At 40.3% G+C, this 24,471-nt stretch overlaps 1 pseudogene; it reads left to right on the top strand.

Annotated features, from left to right (window-relative positions):
* The first annotated feature begins 8,220 nt into the window (after positions 1–8,220).
* Positions 8,221–19,304, top strand: LOC120289103 (annotated as a pseudogene).
* Positions 19,305–24,471: the final 5,167 nt, after the last annotated feature.

The following is a 24,471-nucleotide window of genomic DNA, read 5'->3' as shown; positions in this document are numbered from 1 at the left end:
TTGATCTCAATTTTTTTTGTCGTGTGAGACTCTTGAGGAAAAGAGTTCCTCAATTTTTAGTCCCCTCATGACTCTTACTTATTCTCAAGATTTCTATTTAGTGTTTGCTATCTTAGGATGTTGCCAATGGTCATGAGTTTGATTCGATCTAATGGGACATTTCTAGAAAAGCAAGCTGAACTGAAGTTGAGAGTTTGAAGGAAAGAGGAAGACCGATTTTGGAGAATCACATTGTAGTTTTGTATTCACCGGTTAACCAATTATGACTGTCTTTGTGATAATCATAATTGTGAATACAATATATATATCATTGTTTGAAAGAGATCAAGAGAGATATAAATGTGATCAATCGATCTAGGGTACTGCATACTAAATCTACTCGGAGTGTGATGCCCATTAAGAGCTGCTATATATTCCTAACAGATGTATGGCAACGAGCTCTCAAAGTATGCTGGTCGCACGGATTATTCACCGGTATGAATGTTGAAGAGAGGAAAAGAGGATTCTGTTCGGCCCACCATGTTAAGAGAAAGTCTATGATGGATTTTTCTCTGATGAGGCTGAGTAGGGCCTGTCCGCCCATGTTGGTTTTGTACCACCATGTGCGAGTGGGAGATGATGGATTTATGAGATGGGCCTGAGTTGGCCCATCCGCTCAAGTTGGGCCAAAAAGGGCCCGGCCCACGGGAATAGGGCCCGTGGATGGGGAAGGTATAAAAGGGAGGAGAGAGAGAGAGAGAGCACCCTTTGGCACAATCAACGTACGCTTCTCTCCGCGCGTTTTCTCTCCCGAAGAACAGTAGGCATACGGCTTCCACTTTCTTCCCTTCAAGGCTTCATCGACCGGATTCTCTTCCTCCATTGACGACGGTGTTTAATCTGTGGCTAACAAGGTACGCTCGACTCCGTGGTGTGCTTTACGATCGGTGATACGTGTTTTCCCGGGCTTCGTCTTCCGCATTGATTTAGGGATTCGATTTAGTGTCGTATCCGGTATTTCGGGGATCAGTCATTCCCAACAGCTGGAATAGCACAAAGAAGGCCATCTAAAACGAAATTGCAAAACTCAAAAGAGCAGAAAAATCATAATTAAGAAGATGAATCTATAATGCCACCATTGAAGAGACGTTTGTCCAGAGGGCCCTAATTTTGAGCATATATAGTCTGATTGAGTCTTGAATTCTGGACTTGAGTGTGTTGTTTCTCTCAACCTAATGCAGAGAATTAATGCAACTTTTTGTTCCTAGGAAGTTTGAATAGGTTTATCTAGTTATATGAACCTTTGGATATTGTGGGGAAGGGTCTCGTTCACTCAAGACCACCAACAGAACTTGATAGAAGTTGCATGATGTCTAATATGTTTCCAGCCTGAAAAGAAATCTTGTCTCTATAGGATAATTAGACAGCATAGGATATTGAACCATTATTGGGGATGGCTTGTTAAAGATTATTATAGGTGCTATGTTTGTAGCATAGGGATCACAATTGAGAAGGCTGTACATGACTGAATGCAGTAGAAAAATTGCAGTAGTTGCTAACCCCAAAGTTGATTCCAAATTGTGGCACCACAGCTTGGACACATGAGCAAAAAGGGGATGGAGATGTTAGCATCAAAGGGAAATTGCATGATCTGAAGATTGGATATTGGTCTAAGTGAGGATTGTGATCCTAGCAAATAGAAACGTGTCAATTTTTTGAAGAATAGAAGAAAAACCAAAAAAAAAAGTTAGTATGGATGCATATGGATGTCTTGGGGCTAGCCGATGTCCATTACCTAGAAATTCACACTACTATATCACCCTCATTGACGACTTCACAAGGTAGGGATGAGTTTATTTTCTGAAAAATAAATTTGATGAGTTTGCTATTTTTAATCAATGAAAATTCGAAGTGAAGAATGAGACTAATCTAAAAATTAAATGTCTAATTCCGCCAATGGAGGTACGCACAACAGCATAAAGTCCAAGGATTTTTGCATAGAATGGAACAAGAATAACAAAAACAGCTCCCAACAGACCACAGCAAAGCGCACTTGCTAAGAGGATGAACTAGATCTGATTGAGTGTGCAAGAAGTATAATTAGAAGGCAAATAAAAGTTGGTAAACAATAAGAAAAGTTGGAAATTAAAGCAAATTGGCAAAAAGAATTAGTGATTATAAAAGTATATATTATTTATACCAACAAATTATAAGAAAGTAAAGTGGTTAGAAGTTTTTCTCGACCAATTTTTTTTTTTTTTTTTTGAATTTTTACCAATTCCGTGAAAAATTTACCAGCACGGATGAACAATCCCTTTTTTTCGAAAACGGACCAATGGAATCCTCCTCGATTAGGTCCATTTTAAAACACCCTACGTAGGTGCTCTTTATTTCTATCCTTCAAGATTGTTTACCACTTTCTATTTTATTAGATCAATGTGCTTCTTTTTTACGGCTAGTGTGAAAAAAACATTTTGAAGAGTTCAAATTTCATCTTCCCCTGATTTATTATCTTAGCACTCAGTATGGAACCAGCAAACTAGTACGGTCCCATGCTCGCGGTGGCCGCCAGCGTCGTTAGATTGGTGATTGATTATTTTGGCCGTCCGTCACTAAATTGCAACAAGTTTTGCAAACTACCCTCCGTATTTCTACGAGCCCGTGGATTGTAGCAAACAGTTTGCCGTTGACTAGGATGATATTTCTTAATAATGAGTTTTCCTTACCGTCTAAGTTTGCCATTACATAGAACGACATTTTCCGCATGATGATCCATTGATTTCCTTATTGGACAAAGCATTTCATTCTTCTACTCAACACCCAAACCTTGTTTTTTGTCGGACTTCCAAAAATAGACGATATCCATGGATCATGAACTGATTTTTCTTTTATCAAGTCGTGCCAAACACAACGTTGTCGCTCATAGGTGTCAAGAGACCTTCCAATTTGTCTCGTCATTTGAAAGGATAATCTTCTTTACCAAGTTATCAATGATTTCCGATGAAAATTAATCCAAATGATTATATTGGACTCTTGCATAAGGGTTTCGAGCTAAATTCGCAAAACTTAAAAGTTTAAAATTGGGGAGAAGTAAAAAAAAGTCCTAAGCCTTTTGCATTTATATCAATCTAGTCATAAACCTTTTAATGGTGCCACTTTAGTCCTAAACCTTCTGACCTAAAGCTAATTCAATCATTCTAGCTAATTTTGGTCTAATATTGTTGACATGGATGCCGACCGATGTATGTGGTACGGTGAGTGGTGCTACCGTGAATAACTTTTAATAATATATTAATAATTTTTTGATTTTTTTGATTTTTTTGATTTTTTTGATTTTTTTCTTTCCTTTTTTTTTTCCTTCACCTTCCTCTAGCAAATTGTTGAACCTTAGCAACCAGACATAGGTGAGGGCTGGCAAGTTTGCACCTCACCCAACCCCTAGCAAGACTCGAGCCTTCGCAAGAGGCTGCCTTGTGCTGGGCTAGCAAGGCTTGAGCCTCATTGGTCATTGCCTTTGATCGGTCATCAAAGTCCAGCAACTAGCTGGAGAGAGGGGAAGAAAAAGAAAACAAAAGAGAAAATAAAAGAAGGAAATGAAAAGAAAAATAAATAAATAAAATATGAAAAATTATTAAAATATTATTAAAAGTGATTTGCATTAGCATTGGCTATGCCATATAAATGAACCGGTATCCATGTCAATAATGTCCGGTCAAAATTAGTTGGAATGACTGAATTAGCTCTAGGTCAAAAGGTTTAGGATTAAATGGTACAAATGCAATAGATTGAGGACTTTTCTGATACTTTTCACATTAAGACTCAATTGACATCGATACAATAAGTTTAGTGTTGATCGGGCAATTTTCTTTTTAAATTGTCCCAATTCGAGATAATAATTTCCTTTCTTTTAGTTTCCTTTTCAAGAATTACTAAGCCTCTTAGTCGTTTTTCTTGAATCAATTTAGAAAGGAGCCCCCGCTTCCGTATGGAAACTCCCTTCCAATGCCTCGTTCAAGGAGAATTTTGAATCGTGCTCTAAATAAACTCCATATTTGGTCAGAACAAAGACATTGATGGCACGGATGAAAGACTCCGTTATCGCTGCGCATAGACCCATTCGACGGCGTCCTTATTATCATTTCCATAAATCCTACGCAGCCCACATGCCAACAATCCCGGACATTGCTTTTCTTCTTGCGATGCAGATGTCATTCTCGAAGGAACAAGTAAAACATATATTGCAGTTGGCTGTGATCATTTCTTTTTAAAGAAACTTGCGGTGTATTTGTCCCAACTACTTCACATTATATTACATCATCGAAGCGAGACTTTCACATAACATTCTCAAATGTGCACCTTAGCAAATCTCCCTCTCATATATAAGTCATTTGCGTAAGGCATTTAACCCCTTGGTATAGATATCTTTTCACACCTTAACAAATCTCCTTCTCACGTGTAAGTCGTTTTTGTAGGCATTTTTCCCCTTAGTGTAGATATCTTTTTGCACCGATATTATTCCAGCTCGAGAATCTCCAACTTGGCCCACTGACTTTGGTAGCTGCCGATGGGGACGATATCTACCTCCTCAAACTCCACCTCAATTGCCTGGCCTAGCCTGGGTAAGCGAGAAGCAAGGGGGGGCACCATTCATTGCCTTGATTAAGGAGTCACATCCAACATTTTCTTTCATGGAGATATTCACCAAACAATGATACCCATAAGGAGGAGGCCATCAATCAACTATCAACTCTAATACCACTTATTGGGTAATGCAATAGAAGCCCAATACATTTACCCGTTAAATTGAACCTAAGTCTAAACTCATGTTGGACTCACCCTTATCAAAAAATTAAACAATAAATTATTGGCCTATTAAGATATATTAACTACTCCAATTACGCTACATTCCTGTTGTAGGATTTTTTTTTTTTCATCTGACACCCTTACAAGAGTTGTTTAACAAAATAGATAGAAGAGAGTAGAAAGAAAAATCATTAGAGGGAAAGAAAATCATTACTAGTTCAATAATCAATCATGACAAAAGCTAACAATTATGAAGCTTAAACTAATTTTTTATATTAATTTAAAAGAAGAGTCCGACTAAAATAAGGGAATCAAATATTATATTAAGATTTATCAGACCAACTTGTAAAACTCATCCGTTGTCATTATTATTTTTTGGTCGAAAAAACTCATCCTTTACTCAAAAGCTAATCTGATAGAGATTCCAGATTTCCATTCTACTCCAAGGAATGACTCATTTTCGTTTAGTTTGCGCGTGGAATTCTGCTCAATGAATCACTAATGGATTTACACTGGAGAAGTCGGATAGATTGATGCCTGTGAGAAAGAGAACAAGGCAAACTCTGCTCATCGTCTTCGCTTTAAGAGAGTGGGACTGATCCTCCGCAAGAACTGACATTTATTCGTTGAACAACATTGCGACAATCTTCAAGCCGCAATGTCGATTTGTTGATTTGGTGGTCCTGTGTTTTCTAAGGAGAATATTTCTCTCGTCTTGCGTGCACTTTAAGTTGTTGTTTCATGAATCGAAATCTCATGTACTTGATCTGCAAGGGCTACGACAAACATGAATCTCCTGTGAGGTTGGGATGCAACGCTGCTCCCTCGTCTTGTAGCCGAGAAATCGCTGAGCAGAGGCCTATGAAAGTGAATGCATGATACTGAAGAAGAAGCAGATGGGCTAACTACTAGCGTGTATTTTTCATGACAGTTCACATGAAAACCTCACGCAAAATCAAGATCTAGAGATATAGATGCCTTATTTCACGTGTTTTGACTTGTTTACCAGTATGATACGATAGACACCGAGTCTTGGCGTGCCGGGGCACATTAGGCAACCCGTTGATTTAATGATCATGTCCAGCAAATTAAAAAAAAAAAAAAGAAGAAGCTCTTTTCAGCAATTGGAATGAGTAAGCTATTGGGTTTCCTCGCGGGTTTGTTACCATAAACACATCGTTGTAAAGCAAAAGCTGCCGCTAAAGAGTATTAACACAGGCGAAAACAAGGGCTAGTCGCTGTGGAGATCCAAGGTCACTGTGAACGAAGCAGAAAACTCGAAAAAGAACATGGCTCGAGCAGAAATAGGTAAATGAATTGAACTACGAGCGAGGCTACCTGTTTTTATTTTCCTAATAACTGATATTGATTGGATGACTCGTTTATTGTTTTGAGATTGTAATACTTACATAAGTCACCTATTAATGTTTCGAAGATGTGTTATGATATAATCCAAAGGAAGTGAATTGTGCTAATTATATATCCATCGTTTTGGGAGGCAAGCATCTGAGCTGATTTAATTTGAGAACGAGGCCATCAATGGCTGACAACACATTTGAGTTTCTTGGAGAGTTTGATTAATTTCATCATATTTGTTACAATATTTGCATATTAAACTACGTCTTCATCTAACAATTGAAACTCTTAGAACAAATGAAATTAATCTCACAAAATTTCACATTATATTAGAGTATGAAATTCTGAGTTTAAATCTTTCTAAAGTCTTCTAATAATTGGAATTTAATAGGTGTAGATGTAGATTATTTCATGGATGATGCCGATAAGAAATTCAAATTCAAAAGTTTAAGTTAATAGGTGGAGGGAGACCACATCTCTATAAAGCCATAGTCAAGTGATGTGAGTTTTTTCAACATTCCCTCTTATTTGCAAGCCAAATTAGAATCCTTAAGCTGCTTAAATTGTCAAATGAAGGATTGATTCAATAGTCAAATATTCTAACACTACTCTTTATATGGAGGCTGGACTGTGGCCTAAAACTATTGCGTGAAAATAAATGAGCATGTAAGCCCATAGTTAAGCGACCTGAGATTGTTTCAACAAATGCCATAATTACTGTGTACAAAAAGGTTATGGAACGTGTTCCTTCTGAGCCCATAGTTAAGCGACACGAGATTGTTTCAACAGATGCCGTAATCACTGTGTAGAAAAAGGTTATGGAACGTGTTCCTTCTGACTATTGATTTGAATTTTACTACGCTCTCAAATACTGTTAGCGAGTGTTCCTCGAAGGCTTGGCTGTGTTTGGCGGATTTTGATTACAGTCGTTGTTTTCAATGAACCTGGCTCATACAAGGGCAAGTCATGGACGCGTGTTAGGTGTAGAAAAATGACATATCAATTTTCCGTAGAGCGATTGCTGCACGCCTCACCGTTTTTTCCCTCCTATGGTGGCTCTGTATCTACATCGTATCTACGTTGAAGTTGACCGTAATTAAGGAAATTAGGCGAAACAAATGTAACTATTATCCTGACCATAGGAATCTCTGTTGATAAGGATAGTCTAGCCAACCCTTCAGTTTAACCGGAAACGTGAACGAATTCGACTTTTCCAAGTCGATGGACACGCTAAAACTTAAGAAAGCAGTTGAGTTCATGAAAGTATGCTGATCAAAAGGGCTTGGAAAAATGCACCTGCACCATGAGATCTCAGGAAAAACATATTAATGATGAGACGCAGATGTTCCTAATTCTATGATTTTGTTCACCTCATTTGACTTGCAAAGGCACGTGTTTTAAAAAATAAATAAATTACTTAACTAGAGACCAGAAAACGAAGACATTGACTATCTACACCGTAGATGAACAGTGTAGCTGATTCACAAGATTACCACCGCACGTCGCCAAACTGATCGAATGCTTCTGTTCATCGCACTGCTTGATCAAGAACGTAGCTAGGATAGTAATAAATGATATATAGGGCCATTGACATCAATCAAAGGGCAAGTTGATTGACTTATATACCAGAGGCAATATAAGTCTAGCCCGACAATATACGAGGAAAGAGTAACGTTTGAAGTGATGATAGGGTATTGTTGTCGAGAAACGTTAGTTAGGAAATAATTAGTTGTCTCAGAAAATCGTCAACCGTATTACAGCCAGGGTTAATCAACACGTAACAATTGTGGAAGCAGCCCCCTTCTCATTGGGAATCCAGAAAAGGAAAAGCAATAGACATCGAAACCATATTGCTGATGGTTTTCCACGACTCGAGAACCTAATGGTTAGTAAATTGCAGAACTTTCCTGGATGTCCAAAGCTATAACGACCGGTTCAATGTTGACAATTTCATCCGCGCCACCAACTTCTACCTTCCCGGGTCACTCCACCCTTCCTCAAGCCTTATAAATACCTCCCACTCGCGGCTTAATCTCCAAATAATCCAGCCGCACCCGCCGTCTCATTTCCAAGTTAATCCACATGAGGGCTTCAAATACTCAATGCTTAGGGTTTCTACTCTTCCTCATCGGCATTCTCCAATGTAAAGCTTTGGCTCGTTACACTTTCGTGGTAAGTTCAAATGAGTGTTATGCCGACATTTCCACATTGTCATATGCATGCAAACATTGGTTGGACTGCATTGCTCAAGTGTGTGAGATATTACAGGTCGAGGAAACGCCACACAAAAGATTATGTAGCACAAAGAACATCTTGACGGTGAATGGGCAATTTCCTGGGCCAACTCTATATGTGCACAAAGGTGATACCATCATTGTTGATGTCTATAACAAGGCTAAATACAACATTACCATTCACTGGTATGAATGGTGTTTCTCAGCTTTCACATTATGTAGTGTCGTTTTGAAGATTATTCTATCATTAGCATCTGAGTATATTAGTTGTGGTTGTTAGATAGAAGTGTCCTTTTATATGTGAAAGTAGTTTATGTGTCTTGTTGTCATGGACGATCCACAAATTTAGAGTATATAGGCACTCAAAAGTCATCAGGCATAGCCCACCCCATTTCAAAACATATGGAGAGCATGTCCTATTTTAGTAGATTTCTATGTTCATTACTAGCTTTCTTCAACAACTTTTCATTATTTTGTTAATATAGATATGGTTCTCGAGAACAATTTCTCAACGTCGTTCCATGGTTGCTTGAAAATTTGTCCTAATTGAATGTGGCGATCTTATTGTAGGCATGGTGTGAAACAACCAAGATATCCATGGTCTGATGGACCGGAGTATATAACCCAATGCCCAATACAACCAGGAGCTAAATTTAGTCAGAAGGTGATATTCTCCATGGAAGAAGGGACCTTATGGTGGCATGCTCATAGTGACTGGTCAAGAGCCACTGTGCATGGAGCCATCGTTATTTATCCCAAAAAAAATTCAAGCTATCCTTTTCCGAAACCCGATACTGAAGTACCTATTATATTAGGTAATTCACAAATTTGGTTGAGTAATTAATATGTGCTTGTTGGCTATTACATTTTCAAAGTATAGTTCAATCAAACATAATTGATATTTGATCATTCAAAATTTCAAACATAACGATATATGTGCAGGAGAATGGTGGAAGAAACCGATAATGGAGGTCTATCATGAAATGCTTAGAACCGGGGGAGATCCAAATGTTTCCGATGCCTATACTATCAATGGTTAACCCGGAGATCTTTACCCATGCTCAAAGCAAGGTTAGAGACGCCATGTCTAAACTCTTCTTCTTCTTGGCCTAATTTTATTTCATTGTTCTTCCACTTCTTACATGGTTTTTGAGAAATCATCAAGTAAAGGTAATAAGGTTGCCTAGTGCGATAGAAATTAATGGTAAAATTAAACTACATCTCCTACACGTATAGTTTTTATATTCACATATAACTGTCAAGATGCTTGCTTGCTTTGCAAGAGATTCCCATAGTCTTTAATGCATGCGTATACCAACATGTAAGGATGTGACCCCGCATCTACTTGCTTTCGAAAGCCCTATGACATTTTAAAAGCTGGACGAACCTTAGGGTCGTCCTAAAATGAAATTATATGCACCGTGTAATTTCCTAATTGTCAGTTTTTAGGGTTAGCAAGAGCTGTTGCCATCCTCTTATTATCATTTTCTGTTCTTTGATATGAAAAATGCCTGTATCATTCCTGATGTAGACCCATCTCCCACCCAAGGCTGTTGAACAATAAATTTTGATAATTATGCTATAAATTCAACCAACCATCAAAATAAGAAATGTTGGTTGACCATGCTCAGATGGATTGTTCCCCAAATGGACTATTCAAACGGTGGGACTTTGTGCTTAAATTATTTTTGGCTTAGACATTAAGTATGGTATCTTCTCTACAGTTTTTCTTCCGTATGTTTGTAATTATTTACGGTGTAATTTTGTTTCAGATACTTTCAAATTAAGGGTTGAGCAAGGCAAGACATATTTGCTGCGAATAATCAACGCGGCCATGCAAGACCTCCTCTTCTTCTCCATTGCCAACCACAGCGTCACGGTCGTCGCGACGGACGCGAGCTACACTAAGCCCTTAACGAGAGATATCATCACAAAATCTCCCGGTCAAACCATCGACCTCCACCTCAAAGCCAACCAAAACCGTGACCACTATTATATGGCTGCTAGGGTTTACTCTAGCGCTCTCGGTGTGGTTTATGACAACACAACCACCACGGCCGTGGTGGAATACTCTGGAAAGTATGCTCCAACCTCGCCAACTCCTTTGCCGCAACTTCCTTATTACAACGACACTTCCGCGTCGGTCAATTTCACCGGCAGCCTCCGAAGCTTAGTCAGCGACGAGCACCCCATCGACGTCCCCAAGAATATAACCAACGGTTTCATCTTCACGATCTCCGTTAACTCATTCCCGTGTCCAAACAATTCCTGCGCGGGCTCCAATGGGACCCGTCTCGCTGCAAGCGTGAACAACATAAGTTTCACGAACCCCTCGATCGACATCCTCCAAGCTTATTATTACGGCATCAAAGGCGTGTTCGGAACCTGGCTCCCCAGCTTCCCACCATACATCTTCGATTTCACGGCCGATGACTTGCCGCTGGACCTGGAGACGCCAAAGCGTGGGACGGAGGCGAAGGTACTTGAAGGTTTTATTAGAGATGGGCTTAAGGCCCGTCCGCCCAAGTTGGGCCCAAAAAGCCCGGCCCACGGGAATAGGACCCGTGGATGGAGGGACGTATAAAAGAGAGAGAGAGAGAGAGAGAGAAGACACCTGTTGGAAAACAGAAAGCGAACGTATGTCTTTTTCTTCTCACGCTCTCTCTCTCAAAGAAAGAAAAGGAAAAACAGTAAGCTCCGGCAACATTTTCCTTCCCTTCAAGGCGTCATCGGATCGAATAGGGCCAGATTCTCTTCCTCTTATCGGCGTCGGTGTCTAATCTGTGGCTAACAAGGTACGCTCGAATCCGTGGTGTGCTTTAGGATCGGTGATACGTGTTTTTCCCGGGCTTATCTTCCGCATTGCTTTAGGGGTTCGATTTAGTGTCGAATCCGGTTTTCGGGGATCCGTTAATCCCAACATTGGTATCAGAGCCCTAGTTCATGTTTTCCCAACCTATTTGATGTTTTTTGATTGATTTTTCGCGAAAGTAATTTGGCCGTACGGATCGGGGTGAGAAATCCCGACACCCGAGAGCTGTTCGCCCATTTTTCCGAGTTTTCGTAAGTCAAAATCAAATTCTGATGGCATAGGGAGAAAGGGGTCGTCGAGACGAGTCTGGTGATATATCGAACACCGCCGAGAGACGCCGCACGCGCCCACATGCGTGGCTAGAAGCCGCTGCGCGTGGGCGCGACGCGCCCGGAAGCGCTGGCTCGCCCAGCGCGTGCGACACACGCGCCGGTCAGTGAACCGGCACGTGCTCGCCGTCGGCCGGCGAATCGACACGCGCCGGTCGATGAACCGACGCGCGTGCCGACGTCGCATGACGTCACCCAACGGTCGGTAACTGCTGGGATGATGTCATCGATGACGTCAACACCGACGGTTGGCCGGGCGGTCATCGGCCGGCGACCCGACCAGCGACCCGACCCGCGGACGCTTGGCACGCGCGTGGCATGTGCCGGCTGAAGTCTGCGTGACGTCAGCCTGCGCTCGCGCGCAGCACGTGCGGTCGGTTCGTCCGACCGGCCTGACCGGTCCGGCGACCCGACCGACGACCGTTGATCGTTGACCACCGTTGACTGTTGACCGGAAAAAAAAAAGAAAAAAAAAGGGGAAAAGAACGTGTTTCTTTTTCAATTAAGTCTATGTGGATTATATGTGATCCATTATTTGTTCTGCATTTGTTGCAGGAACAATGCCTCCTCTGAGGTTGCGCACACCTATTCGCGCAATTACCGATGAACAAAAGGAAAGGCTGTCTAAGTTGATAGCTGAGCTGACTGATCATCGATGGGAGAGTGATGACTTAATTGATCACGTCCTTGAAGTCAACGGGAAAATTCAAAAGGTCATATGGAATGGTCGTCCTATGCCACAGTCAGAAATGGTGCGATTTTTCATAAACACTCTTCCACCTGAATGGCAAGATGTGTTGAATCGCATATGGGATGTCAACGGAGCTACTTCATATAAGAAAATTGTGATGGATTTTGTAAATGAATATTACTGCATTGTTACAAGGGAAAAGATCAAGAAATTGAACAAAATAGAATCTTTCCCAGTTCGTGTGCTGACTTGGTGTTAGTTGTATTGGCTGATCTTAGTTAAGTGTGCTTTATGGACATCTTATGTATTGTTTACTACCTAATTGTTGTTGTTGTAGCAACCTATATATTGATTGTATTAGTTGAAAGAATTATTGTTTTATTGGATGTCAATTATCTGTTGTTTTCTGTTATTGCTGGTTGCTGTGGGTAATTAGTTGTGGGTAGTTTTAGAAGTTTTTGTAACTTCATAGAATTGATTTTGCATGAGACAATCATATTAATGATAGTTTTAAGTTAGGATTTTTGGAGGATGATTGGAAACGTAGTGACCTTTTGATTCTGAAGCCTTACTTGAAATTATTCATTAATATGATGGGTCTATGTAAATAGGGATGCATAAATGATAGGCATTAATAATTCGTGCATATTTGTCTGATGTGTTCAGATCAATGGCTTCAGCCATAAAAAACATAGTTGCCGAGCTGAACAAAGGTGAAAAGCTCTATGGTGACAACTATGAGATATGGCACATGAAAATCCAATATGTGCTGGAAGAGCAAGAGGCACTGGAAGCTCTTAACCTGACCATGGTAGAACCTGAAGAAGGAACCACTGCACAGCACAAGAGAGATAAGGAAGCATTTGCTACATGGAAAAGAAAGAACTCTCTTGCTCGCATCACGTTGCTGAGCAGCATGGAAAATGACGTCATGCGAGAGTTTAGGTGTTTTGACAATGCCAAGGAAATGTGGGAGGCATTGGCAGCTAGATTTGGTCATACTTCGGTGACCAGACTGAGACAACTCACTATTAGGTTTGACTCATATAAGAAGCCTCATGGTCAGACCATGAAGCAACATCTTAGAAAGATGTTAAACATGATAAATGAGCGGAAAGATGCTGGCCATGTCCTCATAGATGAGCAGCAAGTGCAAGCAGTGATTTGTTCCTTGCCTCAGAGTTGGGAGCATATGAAGGTGCACCTGACCCATAATGAAAATATCAAAACTTTTGAGGATGCAGTGCGCCATCTTGAGCTGGAAGAGGACCGCCTCTTGGCGGCTAAGCCGGATGCTGAACTCTATCATGCTAGTTCTAGCTCACATGGAGCTTCGAGCTCCAAGCGCAAACGCCCTAACTGGTTTGATAAAGGGAAAGGCAAGGAAGCAGGTCCTTCAGGGAAGAAACCCAAGTTTAACCAACATGAAAGAGGAAAGCGTCCTCGTATGAAAAAGCTTGCAAGGGTGAAATGCTACAACTGTGACAAGAAGGGTCACTATGCTCGCGACTATCGTGAGCCAAAGAAGGTATGCACCCCTTGTATTTTTCAGAACTTTGCTTTTATGTCGAGTTCTGTATTCTTGATTGAGTCTAATCCTTTGTGGACTGTAGATTCAGGAGCGACAGACCATGTAGCGAAGGATAGAGGATCCTTCGTGGAATTCCGATGAGTACCAACTGGAACTAAGTGGATCTATGTGGGAAACAACTCCAGAGCTGAAGTGAAAGGAATTGGCACATGCCAACTGAATATGCGTGGTGGACGCACTTTGTTCCTACATGATGTGTTGTACGCTCCGGAGATTCGTCGGAATTTAGTGTCTGTTTTAGTGTTGGTTAAATTAGGTTTTAATATGAACTTCTATAATAGAGGTGTTGATTTGTTTTTGAATACAAATTACTATGGTTGTGGTTATTTTCTGGATGGTTTCATTGTATTAGATATTGAATATGTTAATGCAAATGTTTGTAATTCCCTTCTCACGTCTCCTAATACATATGATAATGATGTGAATGTGTGGCATACTAGACTTGGTCACATTGGCCAACAGCGTATGAATAGACTAGCCAAAAAGGGCTTGTTGGGCAACATTGAAAAAGTCGATTTGCCCATATGTAAGCATTGCCTAGAGGGGAAAACGACAAGGAAACCATTTGGAAAAGGTAAAAAAGCTGAATTTCCTCTGCATTTAATCTATTCTGATGTCTATGGTCCAATGAATGTGAAAGGAAGGCATGGGGCTGTTTATTTCATCACTTTTATAGACGATTATACTCGATTCGGATATGTCTATTTGATTTCTCATAAATCTGAAGCAATAAGTTGTTTCAAAAGGTTTATGAACTTGGTAGAGAATCAATTAGACAAGAAAATAAAAGCATTAAGATCCGATCGAGGTCGAGAATATTTATCTGATGAGTTCAAAAAATTATGTGATGAAAAAGGAATAGAAAAACAGTTGTCTATTCCATATACTCCTCAACAAAATGGTGTTGCGGAGAGAAGAAACAGAACCCTACTGGAAATGGTTAGGTCCATGATGGCGCATGCTAACTTACCTATTACCTTTTGGAGTGATGCGTTGTTAACTGCTGCCTATATACTTAACCGTGTGCCTTCCAAATCAGTTACTTCAACTCCATATGAGTTATGGACAGGTAGAAAACCGAACTTAAGTTTTCTTAAGCCATGGGGTTGTGCTGCCTATACACATGAGTCATCTCACAAATTTGGGAAATTGGGTCCTAGAGGAAAGAAGAGTATTTTCATAAGATACTCGGAACACTCAAAAGGGTATGTGTTCATAGGTGAGCAGGAAAGTGGGAGTATAACTGAATTTGAATCACGGGATGTCACATTCTTAGAGGATGAATTTCCTAAGAAGGACAAAATAGAGGAAGATTACTCCCTATTTGAAACCTTGGATCAAGATAACGATCTTAGTGGAGTTCATCCAAGTGGGAGTAATATGAGAAGTGATGAATTGAATTCAACTCATTCTCAATTACAACCACATTATGAGACGACATCATCATTATCTCATCCAAGTGGGAGCATAATGAGGAATGATGTACAAAGTGTACAATCTCCCATACGGCGAACAAGTCGCTAAAGTATTCCCCGTCGACGTTTTGGCATTGAAGGGGAAACTTTTATGATTGCTCCACAAGATGAGGATGAGCCAAGAAATATTAATGAGGCTCTGAATTGCCCTAGTAAGGAAAAATGGATTCATGCAATGGAAGAGGAAAATGAGTCAATGAAATCAAACCAAGTCTGGGAACTGGTTGATCTTCCAAAAGGACGTAGAGCTATTGGGAACAAGTGGGTTCTCAAAATAAAGCGAAAGGCTGATGGCTTGATAGAAAGGCATAAGGCTCGCCTTGTGGCGAAGGTGTATAATCAACAGGAAGGAATTGATTATGAAGATACGTTTTCTCCTGTAGTGAGATTTACCTTAATTCGCATTATTCTGGCAATAGTAGCTAGTATGGATCTTGAGTTACATCAGATGGATGTAAAGACTGCTTTCCTCAATGGAGAATTAGATGAATAAATATATATGGAACAACCTGCTGGTTTCATAGTGAAAGGCCAAGAAGAAAAGGTATGTCGACTTTTGAGGTCGATATATGGTCTTAAGCAGTTATCAAGACAATGGTATATACGCTTTCATAATGCCATAATGGCATATGATTTTACGATGATTGATGATGATCATTGTGTATATATCAAAAGATCAAAAAATCAATTTGTGATCATATCATTATATGTTGATGATATACTGATTGCCGGAAGCAATATGGAGTTTGTTAATACTTGTCAAGAGTTGGTTGTCTTCCAACTTTAAGATGAAGGATATGGGTGAGGCTGCATACATTCTTGGAGTTAAGATTTCAAGAGATCGTTCGAAGAGATCGTTATCTCTTTCGCAAGAAACCTATATAAATAAGGTTCTTGAACGATTTCGTATGCAAGATTGTAAACCCATAGACACTCCTATTGCAAAAGGTGAAGGATTGAGCCATAGACGTGTCCAAGGACTCCACAAGAGAAGGAACAAATTAAACATGTTCCTTATGCTAGTGCTGTTGGGAGCTTGATGTACGCTATGATGTGTACAAGACCCGACATATGTTTTGTAGTTGGAATGGTGAGTAGATACCAATCCAATCCAGGTCCAGCACATTGGAAGGCCGTTAAGAGAATACTGAGGTATCTGAAGGGAACTGCTGATTTCAAGTTGAATTACCAAGGAGAGGATCTGCGACTTGAAGGCTATTCAGATGCTGATTGGGGAGGAGATTTAGATGAAAGAAAATCTACCTCGGGATTTGCTTTCTTCGAACAATGGCGCCATATCATGGAGCAGTAAGAAGCAAACGTGTATAGCCTTGTCCACGATGGAAGCTGAGTTTGTGGCATTATCTGCAGTGGTACAAGAAGGAGTTTGGCTTAAGAGATTTTTGGATCATTTAGGTGTTAATGAGAAAGTTGCGAATCCATTGTTGGTTAACTGTGATAGCCAAGCAGCTATAGCGTACACCAAAGATCCAAAATATCATGGCAGGACCAAACATATAGATACCAAGTATAACTTTGTCAAGGATATGGTTGCACGAAAGGATGTGAACTTATAGTACATATCTACGCATAGAATGGTAGCAGATCCTATGACAAAGCCAATACCTAGAGATGTGTTTTGTGGTCATGTAAAATCTCTAGGATTGCGTAGAGTCGATGTCTTGGATTGTAATTTCCCTGAGTTGTTCACATTTATGAACTAGTGTTGTTTCATTATTAATGCTTATGAATTTTTGTTTGATCTTTATGCATCTTAATGCTTAGTGCATTACTTTAAGTTAAGGAAGTATGTTGGACAGATAAAAGATTAGCCCACTTACACGGGTAATCGCCTCTATTTAATGTGTGATAAAATAGAGATGAGACTGTTTTTAAGCTTATTATCTAGGTAATAATCAAGAGCTCAAGCTTAAAAATACGTATGTCGCCTTAACTGAGTGTTAAGATGATGACATAATACTTACTATGTCCGAAAGTAAAATACCCCACATATTTTGCTTTATCTGTCTAAGATGCCAGATGTGAGTTCGGATGAATTTTGTAAATGAGTAGATACAACTCAAGTTAGACATTGGGTATGTCTGAACTATCATCTGTACGGTATTGAAAGGTGTAGACATACGCTCAATGGGAAAGGAGTTAATACCATAATACGTATTTCATATTACATATGCATGAGCCGACCAATAAGAGTGGCAAAAAGTTTGATCTCAACTTTTATGACGTGTGAGACTCTTGAGGAAAAGAGTTCCTCAAATTTTTTGTCCCCTCATGACTTTTACTTATTCTCAAGATTTCTATTTAGTGTTTGCTATCTTAGGATGTTGCAAATGGTCATGAGTTGATTCGATCTAATGGGACATTTCTAGAAAAGCAAGCTGAATTGAAATTGAGAGTTTGAAGGAAAGAGGAAGATCGATTTTCGAGAATCACATTGTAGATTTGTATTCACTGGTCGACCAATTATGACTGTCTTTGTGATAATTATAATTGTGAATACAATATATGTATCATTGTTTAAAAGAGATCAAGAGAGATATAAATGTGATCAATCGATCTAGAGTACTGCATACTAAATCTACTCAGAGTGAGACACCCATTATGAGCTGCTATATATTCCTAACAGATGTATAGCAACGAGCTCTCAAAGTATGCTGGTCGCACGGATTATTCACCGGTATGAATGTTGAAGAGAGGTAAAGAGAATCCATGTTCGGCCCACCATGTGCGAGTGGGAGATGAATGTTTTATTAGCGATGGGCTTAAGGCCCGTCCACCTAAGTTGGGCCCAAAAAGCCCAGCCCACGGGAATAGGGCCCGTGGATGGAGGGACGTATAAAAGAGAGAGAGAGAGAGAGAGAGAGAGAGAGAGAGAGAAGACACCTGTTGGAAAACAGAAAGCGAACGTATGTCTTTTTCTTCTCACGCTCTCTCTCTCTCCAAAGAAAGAAAAAGAAAAACAGTAAGCTCCGGCAACATTTTCCTTCCCTTCAAGGCGTCATCGGATCGAACAGGGCCAGATTCTCTTCCTCTTATCGGCGTCGGTGTCTAATCTGTGGCTAACAAGGTACGCTCGAATCCGTGGTGTGCTTTAGGATCGGTGATACGTGTTTTTCCCGGGCTTGTCTTCCGCATTGCTTTAGGGGTTCGATTTAGTGTCGAATTCGGTTTTCGGGGATCCGTTAATCCCAACGGTACTGAAGTACAACTCGACCGTGGACCTCGTTTTCCAAGGGACGAACTTGGAGGCCGGGACTGATCATCCGATCCACCTGCATGGATATAGCTTTTATGTCGTTGGTTGGGGATTTGGGAACTTCGACCTCAAGAAGGATCCTTTGAATTATAATCTGGTGGATCCACCTTTGCAGAACACCATTGCCGTGCCGAAGAACGGGTGGACTACGATCAGATTCAGGGTGGACAATCCTGGTGAGTTTGAACTAATGTTTGACTAAGGCTTTATATGTGTTAATATCTATTGGTATTATCTCGGCCCTATATTCTTTTCCGTGCTTGTGTCTTTTAACCTATGCTTAAATTAATGTCAAACAAAGCAATTTATACAGATATCTATTGCCTAGATAGAAAATTACTGGAACTGATTGTGACAAAAATGGGCAGGAGTGTGGTTCATGCACTGCCACATAGAGCGGGACCTGACATGGGGCATGGACACGGCGTTCATCGTGAGGAATGGAGTTCCCCCGAACACCCACTTGCTGTCGCCACCACCCGACATGCCACCTTGTTGATTCTTCTTCGCTTTCCGTCCGTTTTGGGGGAGACCTGATGAAGACACTTACCGTCGCCGGGCGATTCGCGTTTGGTTTTTCGTGCTTCCGTTTAGTTTCGTTTAATATGCCGTCTCAATAACCTGTGGGCGATGGTATCGATTTGGATGCTGATGCACCGCAACGTAGAGCTAGTCTTTTCTTGGAATAAGATGGTCGTCTATTTATCCATTTTAATGGGATCCGATCCCATCTCTCTGTCTCTTCGTGATGTTATTACATGAATTGTAAATCATGTGTACCAAAACTATTTCAACTATTAATAAAATGGGTCGTCTGGCAATACTCGCTTGTTCCAAATTGGTTTGATTGGCATGATATAAAAATGATGCAATATTTTCTTGCCTCTCGTGTTCCAACCTTTCCGCCGCCGCGACCGATGCCCAAGGGCTAGGTTGTGATGAAACTGAGCTTATTTTTCCGCCGTTGTTGGGTTTTATGCCCATCCGCCGGACCTAATTTCCTCTCGCCAGCCAAGAGGTTCAGGTCATGCGTGTGCTTATTTATTACCATGAAGTCTAACTATTGAATAGTACATACATCATCTCCTCTCTAGGTAAATTGCACCAAGGCTTATACTAAAGCGGTTCTTCTGTTCTTCTTGCAACTCATAAGAACAAAAAAAGCAAAAGAAAAAGCGGTTCTTATATGCAAGCATCATATTTTACTATTTTACTTTGATAAAAGAAATACAGTTAGAAAATCTCAAAAAAGATAAGAAACAAGTGACAAAAGAACGCTTCAAGTGCCAAAAGTTAACACAAAGGGCCACTTAAGTACAAAAACTTACGAAAGTGCCACTTAATTAATTATTATATTAAAATTCGAATTATACCAAAACAATGTTGTTTTGACACTGTTTAGTCACATCAGCATACAAAAACAACGTCGTTTTGTGCGTAGCTTGCTAGAAAATTGCCACGTTAGTATTTTGGCTTGATTTTCTAACCGGTGGCATTTAAGTAATCCATTTTGCTCCGATTTTGGCACTTAAATGTTCTTTTGTGCCAACTTTTGGCATTCCAGGGGTCTAGGTGTCAGAAACGAGCAGAATAGAGAATTGTGGAATTTCTGCATATTTGATGTGTATAAAAGTAGAGCAGTGAGCCTATTTATAAACTATATTAGATGATTATCTTAGATAACATATCAATCAAAGATATGCACAATCAAAGGGTAATATATACGCAATCCTAAGATATATAAAAAATCAAGAGATATATCCTAATTACCTCTAACATTTGATATTTAATTATTTCTAATATCCTTCTCAAACTCAAGGTGCATAGAAGTCAACTTCAGTTTTGCTAAAAATAATTACTCGAAAAACATCAGTGCAATTTAATGTGCTGAGGAGAGATCTAGTTAACATTGACTTGGTTGCTTACCTATTATGGGTTGTCATGCCTAGAATACAAGCTACATTTAGGAGGTTATCATCATGGTAGAAGGCTGTCGTTGAAGCAGGAGACTGGTGGTCACAACAGGTTGCCCCAAATGTTGTGCAAGCTATGTGACAACAAAATAGACTAACATAGAATCTGACGATACCATTGAACATAACAAACAATGATACCAAGGAAATGACACGATATTTGAGGTTTGCACTCTTGTGCGCGCGCGCGCGCGTGTGATGTGTACCTGGTGCACTTCAAGATCGTCTAACTTTGATTCAAAGTGATGCAGGAGTATCAAAACTTAAATCTTCCAATAATTACCTAGCCATCCAAACTCAAGCTTCATCAATGCATCAAGCCAACTCGGCAATCATGGAAACACATAGCAAATTCATCCTCAACATGGTCCAATGGCTCTAGGGCACACAAGAAAGCATTTGTTGATGATTGTTGCCTTAAATGCAAGGTTGAGGAAGCGATGGATGTGTTCCCTCTATTTGGTGTGCTTTATTTGTCTTCTTATGTCTTAATTGCTCTAGTGTTCTTAGTTTGTCTTTTGACATTAGAGAGTCTTTAATACAAGGCTAGGATGTCAAAGAGTCTTAGTTGCAAGTTTGAACGAGTGAGGAGCTAGTCTTCATTACTAGGCTGAAGTGTAAGAATGTAGAGTATGCTTAGCTTGTCTTCTTACGTTAGAGTCTTTAATGCAAGGTTAGATTATCAGAGAATCTTTATTGCAAGTTTGAAAAAGAGTGGGAGCTAGTCTTCACTACTAGGCTGAAGTGTAAGAAAGTAAAGTATGCTGGCATTTATTATGAGAGTCTTAGTACAATGTCTTAGTATGGTTATAAATAGAAATGTAATTTCATATTTAAGATGGACCTAATTTGCAATATATGATATTTCCTTTTGAAGTGAGTAATTTCCATCAAAATTCAGTTCTTTATCCATTTGTATGGTGGTGAACTTTAAGTTATTTATCCTTGGCCAGTGGATTGTTTCTTTAGGCCTTGGTGTTGAGCTACATCTATCCTAACTTCATTTCATTCATAAAACACTCCATTTGGCTTCAATTACACAATTCCAGCAAGTTCCAATTTTAATAGAAAACAACACATTCCATCTTCCTCATCCAAAAAAACATTTATCTACACACTCTATCCTTAAGACACTAGCTCAAAAATGAATTTCTCACCCCTTCATTCTAGTCACGCATCACAAAAATATAAAAACCAAAGAAACAATTGTGAAATTTTTGTATATTTCAATATGTAAGAAAAAGAGTACATGAATCTAGATGACTATCTAAGATAATGTACAATTAAAGAGAAATATATAAGTAATTGTCACGCCCCGATCCTCGGGCACGTACCCATCCCTCTCTTTGGTCGATTAATAGCGATGTCCTAGGACGCATCGCCGACCCTAACGCATAGTATATATTACAATACTATTAACAAGAACCTGATCTATCTTATAATAGTTCACTCTCAGGGTTTGCAAAATAGGGTGAGGTCTCAGTCTTCACCTGGGTCTCCGGGTCATCCTCGAGATCCTCCTTGGACTCCTCCTCTAGTTCTTCATCAGGGTCTTCCTTTTCGAGTTCTTCTTCCTTGGGTTCCTCCTCCTCGGGTTCCTTCTCCCAGTTCTCTTCTGGGTACACCTCTTCTTGATCAACCTCTTCTTATGGCGTACTCCAGCTAGAGTCTACTGCTGATTGCTTGGGAGAGTTGGGGACGCTCTCGAGTTTAGGGTCTTTGGCATCAGTTCTCGCTCCGTCCTTCAGGTCCACAGCCTCTTCTCCGAATGCTTCCTTTAAAACGAACAGAGGTACATCACCCTCTGGCATGGGACCTTCCCTTCACCCATCATATTATTCATGATACTACGACCGATACTTGTGGGGCCTCAAGGCATCTTTACCCACATCAACCCAGACAGTCGACTTAACTAAAACGTATTCTAGTCCTTCCAGGTGAGGGTGTATCGGGAAGTGAGTTTCTATCTCGGTGACTTCTTCGGGTATACCGAAATGCATGGGAGGACGAGGAGGTGGATGTGTTGTCATCTAGGGACCTAAAATGTTGTCCCACAACCGGGATGAGACTACGTCTTAGCAAGTTCTATCCCCTAATACCCGATTAGGATGCAAATACACTCTAAAGGCCACCTAAGCATAACACAAGTCAGAGGACTTACCTTGGCCTTAGTTCCATTCCTACAAGTCTGTATATATCATATATACAGGAACCACATCAATTCAGAGCATCGGATCAAATCATTGATCAATCAACCTAGTCGATTACAAGTCATTCAGACTATTTTCCGATCATTTTAATCCATACTATTCATTTTCCCCAATAGTATATATCTAGTCACCAAGCCACGTGTATTCTCTAAGGTGACATACTTTGTCACCGAGCCACGTGCATTCTCTAAGGCGACATGTTTTATCACCAAGCCCCGTGCATTCTCTAAGGTGATGTACTTTTTTACCGAGCCACATGCATTATCAAAGGTGATATACCAAATCACTGAGCCACGTGCAATCTCTAAAATGACGTACTAATCACTGAGCCACGTGCTATCCACAGGTGATTTATTTAATCAACGAGTTATGTGCATTCTCCAGGATGACACTCTAGGTCTCCGAGCCATGTATTACGACTCTCTTTCTCATTACTTTATATTAAATCCATAGGTCACGTGCATTCTCCACGATGACCTTCTTGCTTTCAGAGCCACGTAATACGATATTCTTTTCTTTCACTTTATATATAACCCATCAAAACATTATTGGCGCTATAGATCCCCGCTCGATCAATTTTCAATCAATTTCTGAAATTGAATAACTTAGGAATAAAATCCTAAAATTATATTTAATTCAATTTAGCACAAATCAACGCTTAAATAAATAAACAGACTACACCACGATAATCAACATAAAATTCCGGTCGTCAGCTATCCCTGCCTAATTTTCGAAAAATAAATAATTATGGAAATTATTTGAATAAATGCAATAAATCCAATTTAGGCTTGTAATGCCTAATTGGAAGCTGAGACGAGCCCAGAAAATTATCGAGACCCGTTCAATAAATACTAGGACCTAAACCATTTGCCAAACATGCATTAATAAGTCTCTAATTTAATTACTCTAATTTAATCTATCCATCTAATTGCACTTAATTAAATCTAATCAACCCCTAAGAATCATTAGCATACTAATAAGGGATTAGTGAGGAAAACTCACCCGTTTAACAATCCGTTCGGATCGAAATGTCGAGAATGCGATGGGGACCAATTTTTCCAAAGGCGGGTCTAGGCTTTGAGGCTTAGAACCACCTCAAATCAAACCTAGAAACTTGCTGAAAACCCATAAAATTCTCCTCTGATATAGCTGCAAAACAGAAGAAATTAAAGTTGGTTTGGTGTTGGTTGAGGTGGCAATGGACTAGGGATGAGTTGTGGAGGTCAAATTGGGGCAAATCGGCGATGATGGGAGCTCCGGCAATGGCTTGGGTTGCTTGGAGGGATTGCTGGGACACAGCAGAAGGTTGGGACGGTGTGAGTCACACGGTGGAGGCGGAGCAATAACGGGCCGACAGAAGGCAGTGAGTGGCGAGGTGGTGGCGCGACTGGCGGCTTGCTGGCTGCTCCGGTGGTCCTTCTTGCTGGTGGTGGTTCGAAAATGGAGAGGAGGGGGAGAGAGAAGAAGCTGCTGGTTGAGGTGAGGGAGAGAGGATAGGGATGAAGGGGACCAAGGGGCTCCACTTACCCTTATCTTCCACATACTTGTCTCCTTTGACCATCCTAGGCCATGAATACTCCCTTGGCCTCCATTAGGCCACCAAGGCTTCATCTTGGACATGCCAAATGGTCCAAAATGGCTAGGGGGAAGGGGGCACACGAATTTTGAAGGACATGGCTTCAATTGGTCTTGATTTCCTCTTTCATTCAATCCCATATGGCCTTTACAAATTCAATTGGTA

The sequence above is a fragment of the Eucalyptus grandis genome, chromosome 10 (assembly GCF_016545825.1).
Source record: "Eucalyptus grandis isolate ANBG69807.140 chromosome 10, ASM1654582v1, whole genome shotgun sequence".
Lineage (NCBI taxonomy): Eukaryota > Viridiplantae > Streptophyta > Magnoliopsida > Myrtales > Myrtaceae > Eucalyptus > Eucalyptus grandis.
Note: the sequence above shows the minus strand (reverse complement) of the source record. Positions and strands in the feature narration are given on the sequence as shown.